Source organism: Genypterus blacodes, unplaced genomic scaffold (genome assembly GCF_046128005.1).
Source record: "Genypterus blacodes isolate CSIRO-AG114 ecotype Tasmania unplaced genomic scaffold, CSIRO-AGI_Gbla_v1 ptg000180l_1, whole genome shotgun sequence".
Lineage (NCBI taxonomy): Eukaryota > Metazoa > Chordata > Actinopteri > Ophidiiformes > Ophidiidae > Genypterus > Genypterus blacodes.
In genome coordinates, this window is record NW_027466981.1 from 126,903 (window position 1) to 145,000 (window position 18,098).

The 18,098-nt window shown below is 45.5% G+C and overlaps 1 long non-coding RNA gene across 1 annotated transcript in view; it reads right to left on the reverse strand.

The window, feature by feature from the left end:
* Positions 1-7,852: 7,852 nt before the first annotated feature.
* LOC143014106 (uncharacterized) overlaps positions 7,853-18,098 on the reverse strand; it is a 47,236-nt gene continuing 36,990 nt past the window's right edge. Inside the window, exons 2-3 of the long non-coding RNA XR_012965253.1 lie at positions 8,347-8,423; positions 7,853-8,249 (exon numbers count right to left, since the gene is read on the reverse strand). This is a non-coding gene — a long non-coding RNA (uncharacterized LOC143014106). The remainder of the gene's footprint in view (positions 8,250-8,346; positions 8,424-18,098) is intronic.

An 18,098-nucleotide genomic window follows, 5' to 3' on the forward strand; every position in this document is an offset into this window, starting at 1 on the left:
CAGATTCTGAACACAGGGGGCCAAAGAGTTCTGTACTGAACACAACATGGCAGTGTCATAATAAGAAAGACTGTTGGTATCTGGATCACAGCAGACAGGAGGTGAGCCTTCAACTGTAGGTGAAGATGCAGAAGTGTGTGTCACTCTGAGCTCTGCTTTGTGCGTTCAGGATTAAAATGGATCAAAGTTCCTTCCTGGGCTTCCTTCATCGTTCTCTATATCCTGGTCTGTGTCTATTACAGCTTGTTTTCAAAATTCCTACCATTCAAGAATGTGAAAAGATTTTAAAAATTACCCGCCAACAAAAACCATAGCTTTCCTTTTATCGTTCTTATGATCTTCAGCTGAAATCAATGCAAACAAACCAAGACCAAACATTTATAACAACAATGGATTAAACTGGAATATCTCTCTCTCTCTCTCTCTCTCTCCCTCTCCATCCGTCTCCCTCTCGCTCTCTCTCCCTCTTTCTCTCTCTCCCACCTTCTCCTGCCTCTCTCTCTCCCCTTCTCTCTCTCTCACTCTTTCTCCCTCTCTCTCTCTCCTTCTCCCCTCTCTCTCTCTCCCTCCTTCTCCCCCCTCTCTCTCTCTCTCTCCATCCTTCTCCCCCCTCTCTCTCCCTCCGTCTCTCACTCTCTCTCTCTCTCTCTCCCTCCTTCTCTCCCCCTCTCTCCCTCCTTCTCTCCCCCCCCTCTCTCTCCCTCCTTCTCCCCCCTCTCTCTCATTCTCTCTCTCCCTCTGTCTCTCTCTCTCTCTCTCTCTCACTCTTTCTCCCTCTCTCTCTCTCTCTCTCTCTCTCTCTCTCTCTCTCTCTCTCTCTCTCTCCCTCCTTCTCCCCCCTCTCTCTCTCTCCCTCTCTCTCTCTCCTTCTCCCCCCTCTCTCCCTCCCTCCTTCTCTCCCCCTCTCTCTCTCTCCCTCTCTCTCCCCCCCCCCCCCCTCTCTCTCCTGTTCAGACTATGCCGTGGGGTGATAGATCTCCGGCTCCCCAGCTGTGTGGCTGCGGGACAGGGGCGGTCACTTTTAAGCCTGGCATCAGCACTTTGTCTCTGCCAGACCTGTCAGCATTCAGCACTCGCTACAAAGAAAAAGAGGAGAGCAGCAAAGAAAGAGGGAGGTGGGGACGACAGATTGAGCTGAGGGGGAGACGGACAGTGTGAGAGATCGCCGCCTGATGAAGAAAATGAATAGATGAAGGGACTCTGTGGACAGGAGATGGAAAGAGAGATGAGGGGAAGGAGACAAAGTGCTTGTCTCCTCTGTCATGGCCCGGCCCAGACGACACCAGTGTGTGTGTGTGTGTGTGTGTGTTTGTATACGTGTATGTTTGTACCTCTGAGCTCCACACTGTGACCACAGCAGCACAGGCCTGAGGACTTTACTGTATGTGACTGTCAATAATAATGTGGAATCGTCCTGCAGCTGAGCGAGCAGGTACCAGGTGGGCCCTCTGGAGAGGATCAGGGTCAGAGGGTCCCTTTGTGTCTGCTCAGATCTTCTGACACCATGTTTTGTACCCTTAAGTGGACAAGCAGAGACTGACTGAAGGCTGAAACTCACTAGTTGATCACTCACACATACATACACTCATACAAAACTTTTCTTAAGACAGTTCATCATGTTCGTGGTTAACTGTGTGAAACCTTCACCCACGCGTCCATCCTCTTCCTTCATATCCTGTCCAGTCCCACGGTGCAGGCAGGCCGATCCAGGGCCTGTGATAGGTCGGGCTTACACACAGAGACACTGTGGAATATTCTATTCACCTAAAGTCCATGCATCAGCAGAACACCACAAGACCAATCAGTAGGTTTATATAATATTATACATTAAAGTCATATCTCTCTGCTTCTCTTAGTTGAAATAAATCCATCTGCAGTCGTTCACTTCTGCATGAATCTCCATACGTCCTTGTTCCCCTGTTCATCAACATTCAAAGTCTCAAACCGACACTGAGCTCATTGATATGAGAATGTAAGCAGGCGGGAGGAAAGAAACCCTGATACACTGACGATCCTTTTCCATATCACCTTTGGTCCACTTCAAGAACAAGCGGGGAGATTGGATTTCTGCGAATGATACGCTGCACCCAGGAGGCCATTCATACTCCGTACATGTTCTCACATTGTGTTGGCTATTCAAGAGGAACCTCCATGTGGAAGGCAGCCTTTGGAACGGGCCTTATTATTACCTGTGAAGCAGGGAGCACCCTGTGAACTATTCTAATGCCTGAATGAGACTGGGGGCTGGGGGGGGTGGAGGAGGAGGGGGGGAGGGCTAGGAGGAGAGACTATTGTGTCTCCTGGTGCTTCTGTGTGTATCTCTCCTAACACTGGCTCTGCCCTTCATATTGGCCTCTGCACCGACCCGTTTCAACCTTTAGGGGGCGTCCCCACGTCTCCACTGCTCCATTCTATTTAAACACACAGAACACCAAAGAGAGAGAGAGAGAGAGAGAGACAGAGACAGAGGGAGCAGACACACAAACATCAGAACAAATGAGGCCTGGGATAATTTGCTGTGCGGATGCATGAGGTGCAGATTTCAAAGGTAAGACTGAATGAAAAGATAGCAAAGGAGAATGAAGAGAGAGAGAGAGAGAGAAAATAGAGGCAAGGGTGCAGGAGGTACAAAGGCTGAGGGGAGAATGGGGAGGTGGGGGGGTGGAGGAGGGCTGAAAACCTCATTTCCACCCTCCACTGCCTCCCTCTGCCTCTGTGTAAGAGATTACCCTACAGCACACCAGTCAAGGGTGTGTGTGGGCCGTGGTGAGTGTACACATGTTAGTGTGTGTTGGCGTGCGCGGCCAGGGCGACACCCTGAGTAAGGAAAAATAAAAGTACGGACAAGGCAGAAAACAAAACAAGGCAGAGCTGCTTAGCCTGAATGTTTGTTTCTGTCCCCAACAATATCTGCATTATTATATACTAAACGCACAAACTAACACTGAAACACTGAGGTCAGGTGAAGGTGGGGTTTAAAGGTATTGATCCTGATATGAAGCTGACTGTACGCCTCAGGCCAGGATCAGTTTGAATGAGACTCTTCTTCAACACATCTTCTTCACATTTAGTGCAGTAATATCATCATCATCATCATCGTCGTCATCATCATGGTTGAGATTTCACAGCAGCCATTAATAGAGAATAAGAGGAATGGAGTAGGGGGTCACCAAATATGTAAAGGAACCTGGTCACTGATGTTAACCTTGACAGGAAAGGTCAAGGAGTCAAACCTTTGATATTCAGCTACTGAAGTCAACAGTAGAAGAAGAATGGATCCCGTGGAACAAACAGGTGAAAACAAATCCATACCAACTTTCGGACATCTCATGGTCACTGACAGCAAGTATAGCATGCTTGTACTCTGCAAACACACTTCCTCACTTGTTGATGCCCAGCTTGAAGTCTCGGCCTTGGAGACGGACACTGTGGAAGTACAATCAATAAGAAATCAGTCCACCATAAACCAGGGGGCAGAAGAAGAATAGAAGAGGACAACAAAGGTCTATCCTGCTCGTCCCTTTTCACCCAGCAGCAGCAGCTTTCTCCTCTAACCTTGCTCCACTGACCCATGATGGTATAGAGGCTTAATAAGAAACTCTCCCAATGTCCCTATGTAAACAAAAAGCTACTTGCCGCTCTCCGTCTCTTGGCTGTGTGCGTTCCTCTGCACTCCGCTGCCCTTCAGCTTTCATTATCAGCTCAGGCATCTGAGGCTCTACACATCACAACACAGACTCACACCACACTCCTCCTCTCACATCACGCTAAGTTAAATACACAACCTTAATATGTTATCTACATTCAAGCATTGATGCATAAAGGATTGTAGAGAAATCTGTCTTTAGCTGGGATTCAATAGAAATCATTTACAATGACCTCTTCACATCTGCTGGCACTTAGCAGCACATAAGGTGAGGAAGCTAGGATGAAGCAGATTCAGGCCCTTAAGTGCTGCACGGTTTGTGAAAGCAGGGACATTTAACTGCACTGAATGACATCGCCCTTAAGCTGAATATACTCTCACTTATATGAAAGAATATGTAAGCAAAGATGATTTAATGACAATTACCCAGGGTGTAATGTGATGTCAGGGAGGGAATGTAGGAGGACAGAGGCCTCACCATGCTGGATACACAGCTGTCACAACGGCTGCAGCCATGACCAAAGTTAACAACAAACAAACTAAACATGCAGAGCCCATTGCATTCAATTAGATCACAACAAAACTTTGCAAACACATTGAAGATTAAATATGTTATAGGGACAAAAACAGCTGCCCTCCCCACAGGTTTCATCTTCTTCCTCTTCTACTTTTGGGGCATATTATGTCTGTGGCTCAGGTGTTGAGGCAGGAGACAGTGCCCCCTGCTGTGCTCACTCACAGCCTTTACCTGACCAGGCTGAACATCTTCCCATATTCTCCTTTTATCACAGTTTCACAGTAGCCCTTTGTTTTCCTGTCCAAAAAAATGAAAAAAATAGAAATGATAAATCCTCCATGGATGAACATCCTCACTCAGATTTCAAAATATTAAAAAAAATAAAAAAAAATAAAAAAAAATCACACAAAAAAGGCTTAGTCCAGGTTGATAGAAAAGAAGTTATGCACAATACTAATTCATTAAAGCCTGTAAGAATGTGAAGAGGGCAGCAAAGTCACAGTATTATGAAATGATGATTTCAACATGGCAGTGCAAAGTCATCAAGTGTTAAACCTGGAAATATATGGCTTCTATAGGAATGTCAGGGTGAATCCGTAGGATGATCAGCACTCATCAACACAGAGGATGGATCAGAGCCCAGACGCTTCAGCCTGAGGAGCTGAGCCCAGCCCCAGCTGGAGATGCAGCTCCAGCAGAAGTCCCTTCTTTCTCTGCACATCAGAAGAATGAGCTCATCTCAGCAGCTAAATATGGAGGTGAGCTTTAGACTGGGAGTCTCAGGGGCTCTGGGAAAGTCTTATTTCATAATTTGACCTTATTTCCTATCCTATATAACCCTGCCTTAGCAGAATTACAAGCAAGCTGCCTGGCAAAGTGGCCCAATGGGGTAGAGAAGGGTTGAAGGGTACACACTGCCACACACACTCATGCATGCATCTGGGTGGGTGAGTGAGTGTGTATGTGTGTGTGTGTAAGTGCAGGAGTTCTCACCAGTGTGTCAGCTTCATCCGAGCAGGAGAAACTGGAGCGGATCCCAGCGGTGAGACTATTAGAGCCTGCGAATTATAAAACTATTAACCAGAATGTAGCTCCCAATTAAAAGATGATTCAATATCAAGATCTGATGGCTGAATTTTGATTAAGCCGAGACCCCATTAGGAGCGGAGGGAGCTGGACGGCGGTTGGCGACCGGGCCTCTGCTGAAGAGGCTGTGGTCTCACACAGATTTGTCTCTTTTTGGGCAAATTAAGGTTAATTACTTTAAATAACATGGCTTAGAGCATTTGGAAAGAGAGATGTGGTTTAATCCTCTGGACAGTCATGGGTCAGGTGGAGAAGGTGGCCCTGCTTGTCTGGTGGAGGATATCCTCATATAAGGGGGAATGGGCACGCACACACACACACACACACACACACACACACAGGCCTACACACACACAGTTCAGCTGTTTTACTGGGTCAATCCTGGAGGAGGAGAGAAAAAGGAAGAATAATAAAACTCAGAGCTCAACACAATAGAGCTCCAGCACTTCCTGCTTGGATGATTGGACCTCAACCACCACAACCTCAAAGGACAGAACCGCAACCTGCTATCATTCTAAGATTGACTCACAGATACAATAACACAGACACACACACACAACTATGACTTCATTAATTATTACTTAATTATGATCTGTTGAAACATAAATCCTGATCAGTAAGAGAAACATCTGGATGCTGTTTGTGTATTTATCTGGAACGGGGCTGGGGGTTGAACACTTTTCAGATTGAGCAACACCATCAGCAGAAGCATAAAGGGCAACACTGTGTAAACCTCATGCATTCACTTTGTCAGGGAAGAATGGAGTGTCTGTGTGTTTGTCTCCTCTTCCAGCTCCTCTGTATGATGTCTTTCATCGATTGGTCAAATAGATGGTGAGAGGGGGGGGCGCACACACACACACACACACACACACTGCAATGCTACTGAGTTCACAATACAATATCGAATTTCATTACATTAAAGAAGGAAAGGCCTTGATTTGCATTATTATTATTATTACTTATTATTTAATATTTATTATTATTTTTAAAATAATCACCTGTCCTGAAATTATTTGACCTATTTGATTCTCTTGTAGAGTGGAGTTTACACTGAAGAACACTCTCTTATTGGACCTCTTTAGGACACAGAAGAGTTTGGACACCATAATACTATACAATATTTTACAGGCATTCATGTGTTTATGATGCATTCATTCATTCATACGTTGATACGCAGGAGCCCTTTGTAAAGTGAGATGATGAAGGAAGCCCTGTAGGAACGCTCCCTGGCCCCATGTAGACCAGTGTCACTCTGAGGTGGAGCGGTAAAGCATGAAGGAAGGGACTGGTAGGCTTTAGGCTCTACCATCCACAGGCCACATGCAGAAACACTCTAATGTCTCTCATATGTGAAGCAGTTACCTTTATACTCTCCTTACATTGCAAATGAAACTGCACCCTTTATCAGGGAGCCAAAGCCTGTGGGCTTATCTCTCTTCCACCATGATACTTATGTAATGGCTGATTCCCTCATCCAGCCTGATGCAGGCTTCATGTAGAGGAGTTCCTGGATATAAAGCTTGTTTTTACACTGCAACTGATGATTATTTTGTATAAGTGATGATGAAGTGATTGATCACATCTTCATGCCAACCAATAGAAACACTTTCTCCAGGACCTGACTGCACCTCAGACCACAACCCAGGAGTCACAAAGGTACAGTTGCCTGAAAAACACTAAGAACACTTCACAATGAGCCTGATGAAGCCAGGTGCCATGCTGCATCATCCTCAGCTGGTTGGAACACCAGGGGTGAATCTAAAGGTCCACTCCCTCTAAGATGTTCCTGTTTAAAATAAAACATGCCAAAGCAAACAAGATCCAATGCACCAAAGGATCAGACTCCAGTGTGGAATCTAACCTCAAAAGATGTGTACACATTATTTGAAATGATCCGTCTATAGTTTCAGACCCAGAGTCCTGGTTGTTGAATAATTAGCAAACTATCTGAATATGAAGTTCACAAAACATTAAAGCTCTGAGCAGCAAAAAGTGGAACACACACACACACACACACACACACACACACACACACACACACACACACACACACACACACACACACACACACACACACACACACACACACACACACACACACACACACACACACACACACACACACACACACACACACACACACACACACACACCCCTCAGCCACACCCCCACCCCAGTGTGTGCTGGAGTGTCGTTATCCCATCATTCTTATGTGTTACTTTTCAATTTATAGCAGAGAAGTAGAGTCTGGTCCCTGCTAGCCCTTTGTGAGGGAGATGAAGAGCAGGAGTGAGAGGAAGATTGGATGGGAGAGTGGGCTGTGTAATTGACAGTGACAGAGAGCAGTCAGCTTTGATTAGTTCAGCCTTGGTAAGCAGTTCATTATTAGCCTGTGTTGAAGGAGGAATGGCAAAAGACAGGAGAAGATGGAGGAGAGTACAAGATGTGCAGAGACAGAAGTCACTGTATCAGAGGGCCGGCTGATAATTAAAGCTGGACCCAGATATTTGGCACCTTAGCAGCCCCACATGGCCACAAAGAAGAACATGGTCACCTGGAAATCACATTTAGAGCTGGAAGCAAGCAACATCTAGAGAGAAGGACACATTTAGAGCATGAAGAAAGAAACTAAAGTGCAACTCTGGGTGATTAGAACTCAAACCAACTCAACCAAACATTGGATCTGTTTTGGATGAACTTCTGAAACCCTTGGTTGCTTACTTGAACATTATTAATGTAGACATAGCTTATAAACTTCAATAACCAGGTATATTAAATGTAAAGCTTAAAGATTCTGCCTGTTCTGAAACTAAAAATAAAAGAATAGATGTTTTTCAATTTGCTCTTGCCCCATCTTCAACCTTGGAGCTCTGGTTGATCTCTCTGAAGGTCATAAAGTCAGAAGCCTCCTCTGGTGGCGGCTGAAGAGCCTCTCTGAACAAACCCTCAGGCTCAGCTTCAATTCTTTTCTCCTGTGACAGATCTCCATACTCCAGCCTGTGAAAAGGAAGCAAAGAATGATGCTGCTCATGATGATGATGATGATGATGATGATGGTCATGGCTTAGTTTGCAGTAGGAGACGTCTTCATTACCTTTTCTTTTCCCAAAGAAATGTTGGAAGGAAACAAAATGGCAAAGTGGAGGGCTCTCTCCTGCGTGAATAGAAGCTCTGAAAGACAAAAGCAGAGAGAATAAATTTCACCCTTGTCTGTTCATAGCAGGTGAGGCCGTGCAGAAATCACACAAAAGAAGAAACACATCATAATGTTCTCTGAATGGGGGCTGACGTCAACCTCCATCCTATTATGGTCTGCTGGACGGGCCGGCTGGGGCGGGGCGGCGATAAGGTTTACATTAACAAGTGAGTGCGGAGGAAAGATAGGACAAGTCACTAAAAGAACAACAAACACACAACACAGACAAAAGATGAGAGACAGGAATGTGTGTGAGAGCAGGTGGAAGAAAGAAGAGAAGATAAAAGCTAAACACACAGAATTACACATTACACTTCACTGTTTGATAAGAGAAACAGACAGAAGGTGAAGAGCAATAAGTCCATCTGAATGAACACACAGCAGGTTTGGATGAGCTGAAGAAGAGATGTGACCGCAGACCGTCGTCTCCTGGCGCTGCTGCCATGGTTGGCAGATCTGCACCATTAATCTACTGTGGCTACAGCATCTATCACTCCATAGTATCATTTATTTACTGTGACTCTGGTTCACTGTGTTAAATGATTTGTATACAATCATGTCCCCTCGTTGTGTTGCAGTGCGATGACAGAAGCAGGAAGAGGGGAGGGAACGCTTCTATTCATGGCTTTCACTGAGCTTTCAAATGTCTCAGAGACAGAAACGCCTTCATGAGCTCACACACAAACTTCTGCTTGTCAAGCGGAAAAAATAGAAATATTTTTATTTATTTCTTGCTTCCAATCCAGCAAAGCTCACAGTTGTTGTAGAAACCTTGACTTTGAGAGTCTAGAGTGTTGAATCACAAAGATTATGACTGAAAATGTCAATCCAAAGCTGAGAAACTATTGGACGGGATCGACGTTGATCAAGGCAAGAGAAATATCCACAAGAAGTGAATGTAAATAAACAATCATCTTAGTAATAGAAAATGTAGTTTTCTGCTTTCTAGAAACAATTAGTTATTTATTTAATGAAACTCTGAGAAAATAAAACCTAAGAAACAATATTACCTCTAAACAAACAGTTATATCAGTTTATGTGTATTATTCAGTGTCATAACAATCCTCACGTGTCATAATCAAACAAGCCATTAACTCTGCTGCTAGCTGAGCTTGGACAGCACACACACGCTTCAATACACAAGGGTGTTTCAAGGTCATTGGTATCCTGATATGTTTGAGTCAAAGCTACTGATGGGACACATGACAGATTGTGATACAATAACAATGAGAAGAAGTCTGAAGTACAGATTCTTAGCCTTGTATTTAGTATTGATTTCCTGCACATTAGCTTTGTAACAGACTGTACAGTGTATCCATCATGGTGATCGTGGATGAAACTGACAGAACCAAATCATAGTTTTAATAAAAGGACAGTGCTGACCTTTGTATCAATAGAGCTTAATATGTCCCGCTAACACAATGCACGCTTGCACACACACACACACACACACATATTCACAGAGAAACATGAAGAAAGGCAGTGAGGCTTGAGCGAGCAGCCGACAAAGGGGCCGCCCCGGACTGTTCCATGATCTAAATCCTAATCAAACATCATTTACAGCTTGTTTTATTTGGCTCTCTGGAGAGACTGTCCCTCCCTGCTTTTTGCCATGGCAACCCGGCTCTCATTTCAGAAGTGTCATGCCACATTATCATCCGGCGGGCTCGCGTACACTCCCGCCTGACAACTTCACCGTGGACCCTGGTGAAAAATAGCCGGCTCTCCACTGCTCCTTCTCCTCCCTCCTCCCTCCCTCTCTATTTCTGTCTCTTTCACTCCCTGCTGTAGCTTCACCTCTTCCCCTCCCCGTCCACCTCCTCCCTGCTCCTTTCTTCTCTCTGCAGGTAACCGGTGGAGACTGAATATGTGATATATACCTCTGCTGATTGGAGACAAGCCCAAACACTGGCATGGGTAACAGGAATAGATGAGGATTAGCCCCAGAGATGGATTGGACATATACAGTGTCTAATGCGCATGAAAGTGTAGTGATTTTTCATCAAGTTCACACTGAAATGCTTATAATCACACAAACATAGATACAGTACAGTGCTGCTGCTGTGTTGTGGGTTCATTAATCAGAGCAGAAGTCTAGCGCAGCCTGGTTGGATTGTAAATACATCAACATACAGATCTAATGGTGACGCTCACGCCACCACGCTGTACAAAGTCTGTTTAATCACATCGGCACAGCAATGAGAGGAAAATACCTGCCACGCTCCAGTTCTGCTTTTATTTAACCAGCATATCTCACCCTGGCTAAATATGAAGGATTTTAAAGGATCCCCACAGAGATTCAACGCTTCAGCTTTTACTGTTTAAACAGAAAGAGAAAGAGAAATACATGTGGAGTGATTATTAAATATCATAGTTGCTTTAACATTTCCCTAAAAACTACCTGGACACATGAATCAGTCAATAATCTGTGAGTGTGTGTTCTGGTGCAAATAGAGTTAATTATTCAAATCTAAGACACTGGGATACCATCAACCAATCTCTCCAGCGAATGGAACTGGGTCTAGATGTCATGTGCAGCATTTCATTAATAAAAGAGAGAGTTTGGAGGGGGGGGGGCTCCTGTAGAGTTGAAGGTAAAGCTCTGTTTGAACACGGTTTGGCCCAAACCTGTGTTTGTAAAGAAGATCCACCTGTGGTTTCAGGCAGAAGCCACCAGGAATGGAGAGAGGAAGGTTTCTTTTGTTTCATAGAATCCTTTTGTGATAGAGGAATGTATTTTTAATTTAATTTGTGTCAACAGACTGTGAAGGTAGAGAGAGAACAGAGGTAATGTGGCTCCTGTGGCTCAGTGAGGTGAGGGGCCTATTTGTGAGATCCTGGGTTCAGAAGGAGCCTGGACTCTTTATGGCCTCTTTAAATCACTGCTCCACCTCATTTTGTGTGTTTTACTATGAATTGTCTAATAAAGCAAACTAATCTTTAATAGGTCTATTCCCCAGGAAGGCTGGAGGGTCTGGTTGATGCTGCTCAGGGGACACATCGCTGACAAACTCATCTCTGCTCAGTTTAGGGATGTGGCTCTACACACACACACACACACACACACATTTAAAAGAGAAATGGAACGCACCTGCATGTCTGACCTTACAAATAAAGGAATACAATCAAATTCAAAACATGCAGGTATCAAATTAAACCCAATCTGAATTTGATCAACATGGACGCATCAAACTAAACAGGACAGAACTTTGATCCACTTTTGAGAACTGAACTCTCACTTCTCACACAAGTTAATTAACTAAATGATCTCAGACAAAGCAGAATGAGACCGCAGCACCAGAGTGTAGGAAAGTGTAGTAAAGTAACACATCCTAACGCACTCATATGGCTCCAGATAAACCTCACATCAATCATAATGAAGCATATTGTTCCTAGCTCATGTTTACACCACAGGTCTTCTTCTCTCATCCTGCGTCTGATACCTGCTGTTTGTTGAGTAGAACACTTGTTGCACTTCCTCTTGCTACGTCATTGATCTCTGCTCTTGAGTGACAGCTATACAGGCACCTCACTAACATGACATCATGCTATTCACAACACAAATTCAATCTGTTCAATGTGAGTGAGGATGGAATCTATGGCTAACTGTAGCTGCATGGTCCCCGAGGAGGAAGCCTAACTGTTTTGTTGACCCACTTGAACCATCAGGTGAAAATGTGTAGCGCCCCTCCCCCCCTCCCTCCCCCCCTCCCCTCCCAGCCTGAGTGGAGGGGCTAATCATTGTGATTGGCTGGCTTCACCCCAGGCACCAGCAGCCAGTCGGGGTCTCTATTCCAGCCACCCTCCCAAGCCTCCGACACACCGGGCTGTTTGTGTGCATGTAAATAAATAACCACATTCACTTCAGCGCTTGTATTGGCCCCATGACAAATTTACTGTAAAATGAAGCGAGGAAGCTCCCGTGTTGGCCACAATAAAGCAGGCAAATTGCATTGAGATTCAAACATCCCAATAAAAAATCTCATTTCACCCCAAATAAACCACAGGTTCCATTGATTGCAAACCACCACTGTTTTCATATCAAGCAAATCAAAGGCTATGACAGCTCCCTGCACTCGCTTACAGCCCAAACACAGCACGGACCCTCACTTAACGGGCCCAAGTCATGCATTTCAGCGCGCAATGCAAATTAGGGCTGAAGAGGAGGGAGATGGGGGTCGCTCTTCGTCTTCTGCTGTTTTCCGGCCTCATTGCGGGCTCGGGTTCCTGATGAGAGCCAATCACTTTAGCATAATATTTGCTTGCATGGGGATCAACAATCTCGTTCCCACCCCCTCCTCCCCACCTCATGTTGCTATGGCATATTGAGATGAAGCGTGTCAGCGTGGCAGACAGCTGGATGACTCCATCCATCCCTCTCTCCCTCCTTTAAACACTCCCTTCTGTCCCTCATGTCCTTCCTTTATCTTTGCTTTATCCCTCTTTCACATCCTACGTCTAGCCCCTCCCCCTCTCTCTCTCCTGCTACCTTGCCTCTTTCATGCACATCTAGCACGTGTTCCCTTTCCTCTCCTCTTCCTCCTTCTCTTTCTTACCTCCATGCATCTTTCCCTCTCTCAGCTCCTTCCCTTGTTCCTTCCTTCCCTCACTCCCTACTGTTTTTTGTTTGTGGCAGGGGAATCAAATTCCCATAATCAGCGGCTGCAATTTTTACAAAACAATATGAGATCACACAGCACACTAGAGAGAGACGCCCCCCTCCCCTCCCCACCCCCTGAGGCCACCAGGGCCTATGTAGATTGGAGGATTAATGTTCTCTCCCTCCCTCTCTCCCTCTCTCTCTCCCTCCCTCCCTCTCTCTCTCTCCCTCTCTCTCTCCCTCCCTCCCTCTCTCTCTCCCCCTCTCTCTCTCCCTCTCCCTCCCTCTCTGTCTCTGTGTGTGTATGCATGTAAACAATAGCAGAAAATTGTAAAATTAGAAATATTTCAGAATTATGCTGCTGTCTGACAGAAGCATGTTCAAACATTCACACACACACACACACACCTCCTAACAGGACAGAAGGTTCTAGTGGTACATGGGAGGTGAAGGTGAGGTGGAGGCACTCACCTTCACCTCCTTTCCTCTCAGCCTCTCACCTTTAATATGATTGTTCACAAAGGCTTCTGCTAAACTGTCAGAGTTCAGATTGAGAGGAAACATGATGTCACTGCATCTGCAGGGAAGGAGGTTTGTATACAGTGTGTGTGTGCCTATGGAGGGATGAGGGGGTGGACCGGCATTTTTTTGCCACATTCTATGTTTCTGACCCATCCAGTGAGACAAACCCATGGTTCTGATCTGTAACACACCTGATTCAGAGCTAGAGTCTGATGCTGATCCATCCATCTCATCTAATTCCTTTGAACACATTTTGGCCATAATGTTTGTTTACTGAGGAAATCTTACAGTGTTTATTTCTCTTATTCAGCCAAATTCATAGTAGCAGCATGATGAGCACATCACTTGTTATTCTGGAAACATTGGTGATTGCTTGCCTTGAGGTTTCCTCCTATATGACAACTCACCATGCACAGACACTGTATATGTGTGTGTGTGTGTGTGTGTGTGTGTGTGTGAGCCTGTGTGTGTGAGCCTGTGTGTAGTGTGTAGAGCTGGGGGAGTCTGAGCAGCTTCTAGGTCCCTGCTGTAATTTCCTGGAAGGCTGGCAGCAGCGAGGTCGGCCCTGGGCTGCAGCCGAGCCGAACAGCCCTCACCTTGCTGACCTGAGCGGGTGCTAAGCTGTTCCCACAGCGGGACGCCCGGCCTGCACCGAGCTCAGCATCTCCTGTTTCTCACTTCAGAAAGAACCTCAGCTCGCTTCTTCTTTCTGTCTCCTAAAGTCACAGAGACACAAACACTAAACCACTGCTTTAGGTTCTGAAGAGCTGACAAACTAAAAACAGAGCATCAATGCTATATTATACAGATGCACTAAATAAACATGAATGCATTACTAATCTGTATTTCTCTGTTTAACATAATATGTGACCATCAATAAACTTCACTGAAAAGATCCAAAAGGTCGTTTCATTCCCACATCTATTGTCCAAATTACCCACAAGATATTTATCATACAGAGTTCTGAAATGTCTCGACTCTCTAATCAGGTCCTCCAGTGCCAGCTTCAGGACAACATCAGGATCATGATCATGGATCTTGAAATCTGAATGTGTGCTCTTTGTGGTCCCCAGACCGGGTCCTGATGCTGGAGCCTTCCCTCAGTGCTGCCATGATGCTAGAATGCATTTCTTCTACACGAGAAATACCACATTCTAATAGGTAGATTGCTATTACCTTTGGACCCTCCCCCCCCTTTCCTCAAAGGGTCTTCCCACTTCCTGTCTATGTGATGCTGAAGTCGCACCGCTAGCCTGACTGGAACTACTGGAACCTGCTTGTCTTTCACTTCAATCTAATTCCCTTTCAGATCTACATCTCCTGGAAACAACATGTGCAAAGTTAAGCTGAAGAAAGAGACGAGGTGTCCTTGTATCAGGGAGGATCAGCTAACAGGGACCCTGGTCTCGCTCTACAGCCCAGACCAACTGTAAACATAGCTGAGTGTCTTGTCAGATCCTTCTGGAATCAAAGGCCCAGGAGAGGCTCCCACACGGTCTCCCACAGCACTGAGCAGCACTGCAGGGGGGGGGGGGGATGTGGTGAGGGATTGGAAGAAAAGAAACAATGTTTGGCAAGAGGGGGAATCTAGGAAGTAAGTGCAAGAAGTTTGAATTCGATTAAGAACTTCTTTACCCAGTTTACAGTTCAGAGTTGCTCAGTTACATTGTTATTGTGTTTCAACTAACGTGATCCCTATGGAAATAAAAACAACAAACACAAGGGCTGCAGCTGCATCATTGGCACTTTACACACAATCTAACTGATGGTGGAACTCCTCATGGTGAGGAACCAAGACATCGTCTAATGTGACCAACAGAACACATGGAATGGTCCCGGAGTCTAAACAGTCTGCTCAGTGTCAACACTTCTTTACTTGGCACTGTCTTGCTTTATGATTTGCAAATTCAAGCTACTGCAGTCAGTGATGCTTGGTGTTGTGAGCAGCACCCATCAGCTCCTGGGCCAGAACAAGACCTTTTCAAGACCTTCATGTGGTTCACAGCCGTTTTATCCAACCTACTGCTATGCTTACTTTGGTTGGTAAAGATTTGTATTCCTTTTGAATGTGGTGAGCTGTACAGCTGGATGTCTACCCTACAGTACATCCCTGCAAATTTCAATCACACACTCGCACACACTTACACACACAGAACACACCCATCCAGAAGGTGCCCATCAAACATCAAATTCCACACAGCACATTTAGCCAACGCTTGACACCTCAGTTCACTCATCATGGCTCGAAATTTCACAGCCGCAAATTAGCTAATAACTCATGGGCCGTAATGAACCAAAGGGCTGTCATGTAAAATTTATGCCGTATATTCAATTGGGGGTGTGGGGGGGGGCATTCATTTAACACCGGGAGAGAATGGGAGGGGGTGAGGGGGAGAAATTAAAGGAGCAGAAATCAGGGGGAGTCGTCTCTCTGCATATTCTACAGTAAAAACTCAATCAGTGACATTTCTTCATAAATAAAGGTTTGTTTAGCTCGTCTGCTTCTGTACTGACTCATTCTGAACCTCACTCAAGAGGGAACATGCTTTCTCACCACCACCAGGTGAAGAACAGAACAAAGAGGCACTGCTCCATGTTGAGGACGCGACCCAGTGATCCTCAATCCACCACCTTTACCTTCCTCACTTCCAAACTTAAGGTTCAAGCAGGAACGCATGTGGCAATAAGGTCAGAAAGACACACTGGAGCCAGGCCATGTAGGGTCTTATAGGAAAGAGGTAAGACCTTCAAATCAGCCCAGAGCGACGCTAGAACTGGTGTGATCAAATGTAGGAGTTTTAGTCAGGAGACTTGCTGCAGTGTTTTGAACAAGCTGTAGTTTCTTCAGAGCAGAGGAGCTAAAGCCAGAGACACAGGATTCGGCCCAGATTCTTCATTGAAATGTTTTTCCTCCAGCCTTTAACAGGCAGGACTCCAGGTTGGAGATCCCAGAGTGATCGTTGGGATTTCTGGAAATATACAACTGAGTGTCGTCTGCATAAGAATGAAAATCTATAACAAACTGATAAATTATATTTACAAGAGGGAGCACATTACATTGAAAAGAGTAATGGGCCCAATACAGAACCCTGTGGAATAACAAACTTTACAGGGTAGAGTGGCAGAATGGGTATTATTTAGCAAAATAAACCTATTTAGATGAGAAGTAAACCAGAAAAATGCGAGACCAGGAGAAGGAAGGAACCAAACTGTTTTGCTTGAAATAGGTCCGGGTGTGAAGTCCCCTTGGTATCACACATCCTGTTCAATAATTGAATCCCATGGGGCCACAAATCTGCTGGCTGGGCTGCTGTGCTGACGGCCCTCCAGTCATTTCATGTCACAAACGTGATTTGGGTTTCTTTTGCTCTTCATAGTCCTTTGCTTATTTCTGCATGGTGTTAGGAGATGGTGGCTTCTAGCTGTGCTTTGAAGGACGTCCCTGGGAGTATTTGAGGGTGAAGGCTGATACTCAGGTGCTGGGGGTCTGGTGTGACAATGGGACGCCGCCCCCCCCCCCCCTCCTCTGGTGACACGAGTCAGGTTGCTCAGGGAGACGACACCATACACTCAGCAGAATGCTAAATCGGACTTGAAGACATTTGAATAAGCACATATTGCCTCACGCAGCCCGGTGGTAGAGGCAATGTGACCGTGGCCACCAAAACTACTCTCCCCTGTTGTTGTTTTAGCCAATGATTGCTGCATTCAAAGCTGTCCCAGGAGGGAACAGAGCTCTGGTTACAGTGAGGAAAACACCAATAATTCACTGTGCTAATGTATTTTTTGGAATGAATGGTAGACATGAATGGTATTTAAAAAGAAAGAATGCTGACAGGTGTTCCCTTTGAAACTAATTATTGTAAAGGCAACAGCATTGTAAACAATGGTCTTTGGTGAGAAGTGTTGTCTGTGTTCTTGCTCAATTTACATAAATCAGCCGCCGCATATTTGTGGGGAACAGGAATCGGTGTGAATGTGTGTGTCCTTGTAGTGTTCATGAACTGCCTGAGTGAAGCTGCCACACAATGACATCTGTGCTGATGCAGACCAGCACTGCAGATTTACTCCACAGTATGAGATCCACCGACAAAACACACTAGATCAGTTTGAGAGTCGCTGTACTAGCACATGTGCCAACACACACACACACACACACACACACACACACACACACACACACACACACACACAAACACACACACACACACAATGTTTAACTGCTTATTTCAATCAGGTGACATTTGTTAGCAACTAACATGAGGGAGGAGCACAGCGCACCACTGGTTAACCTTTCAGCTGTGAATTATGGGAATTTACCTTCATGCCTCGGTGCCTTTGCTGCTGGCCTGCCTTTCGTGTCTAAATCAAAGGCTGGGATCTGCAACATCGGCACTTTCCCCCTCCTACAAGGGCAGGCGCTGCACAAACGCCTGATGACAGTGACATTTACAGCACACTGAGGCTCGCACCGCAAACACTGCGCACCTATAAACACACACACACACACATGCTCAGCCACACCATC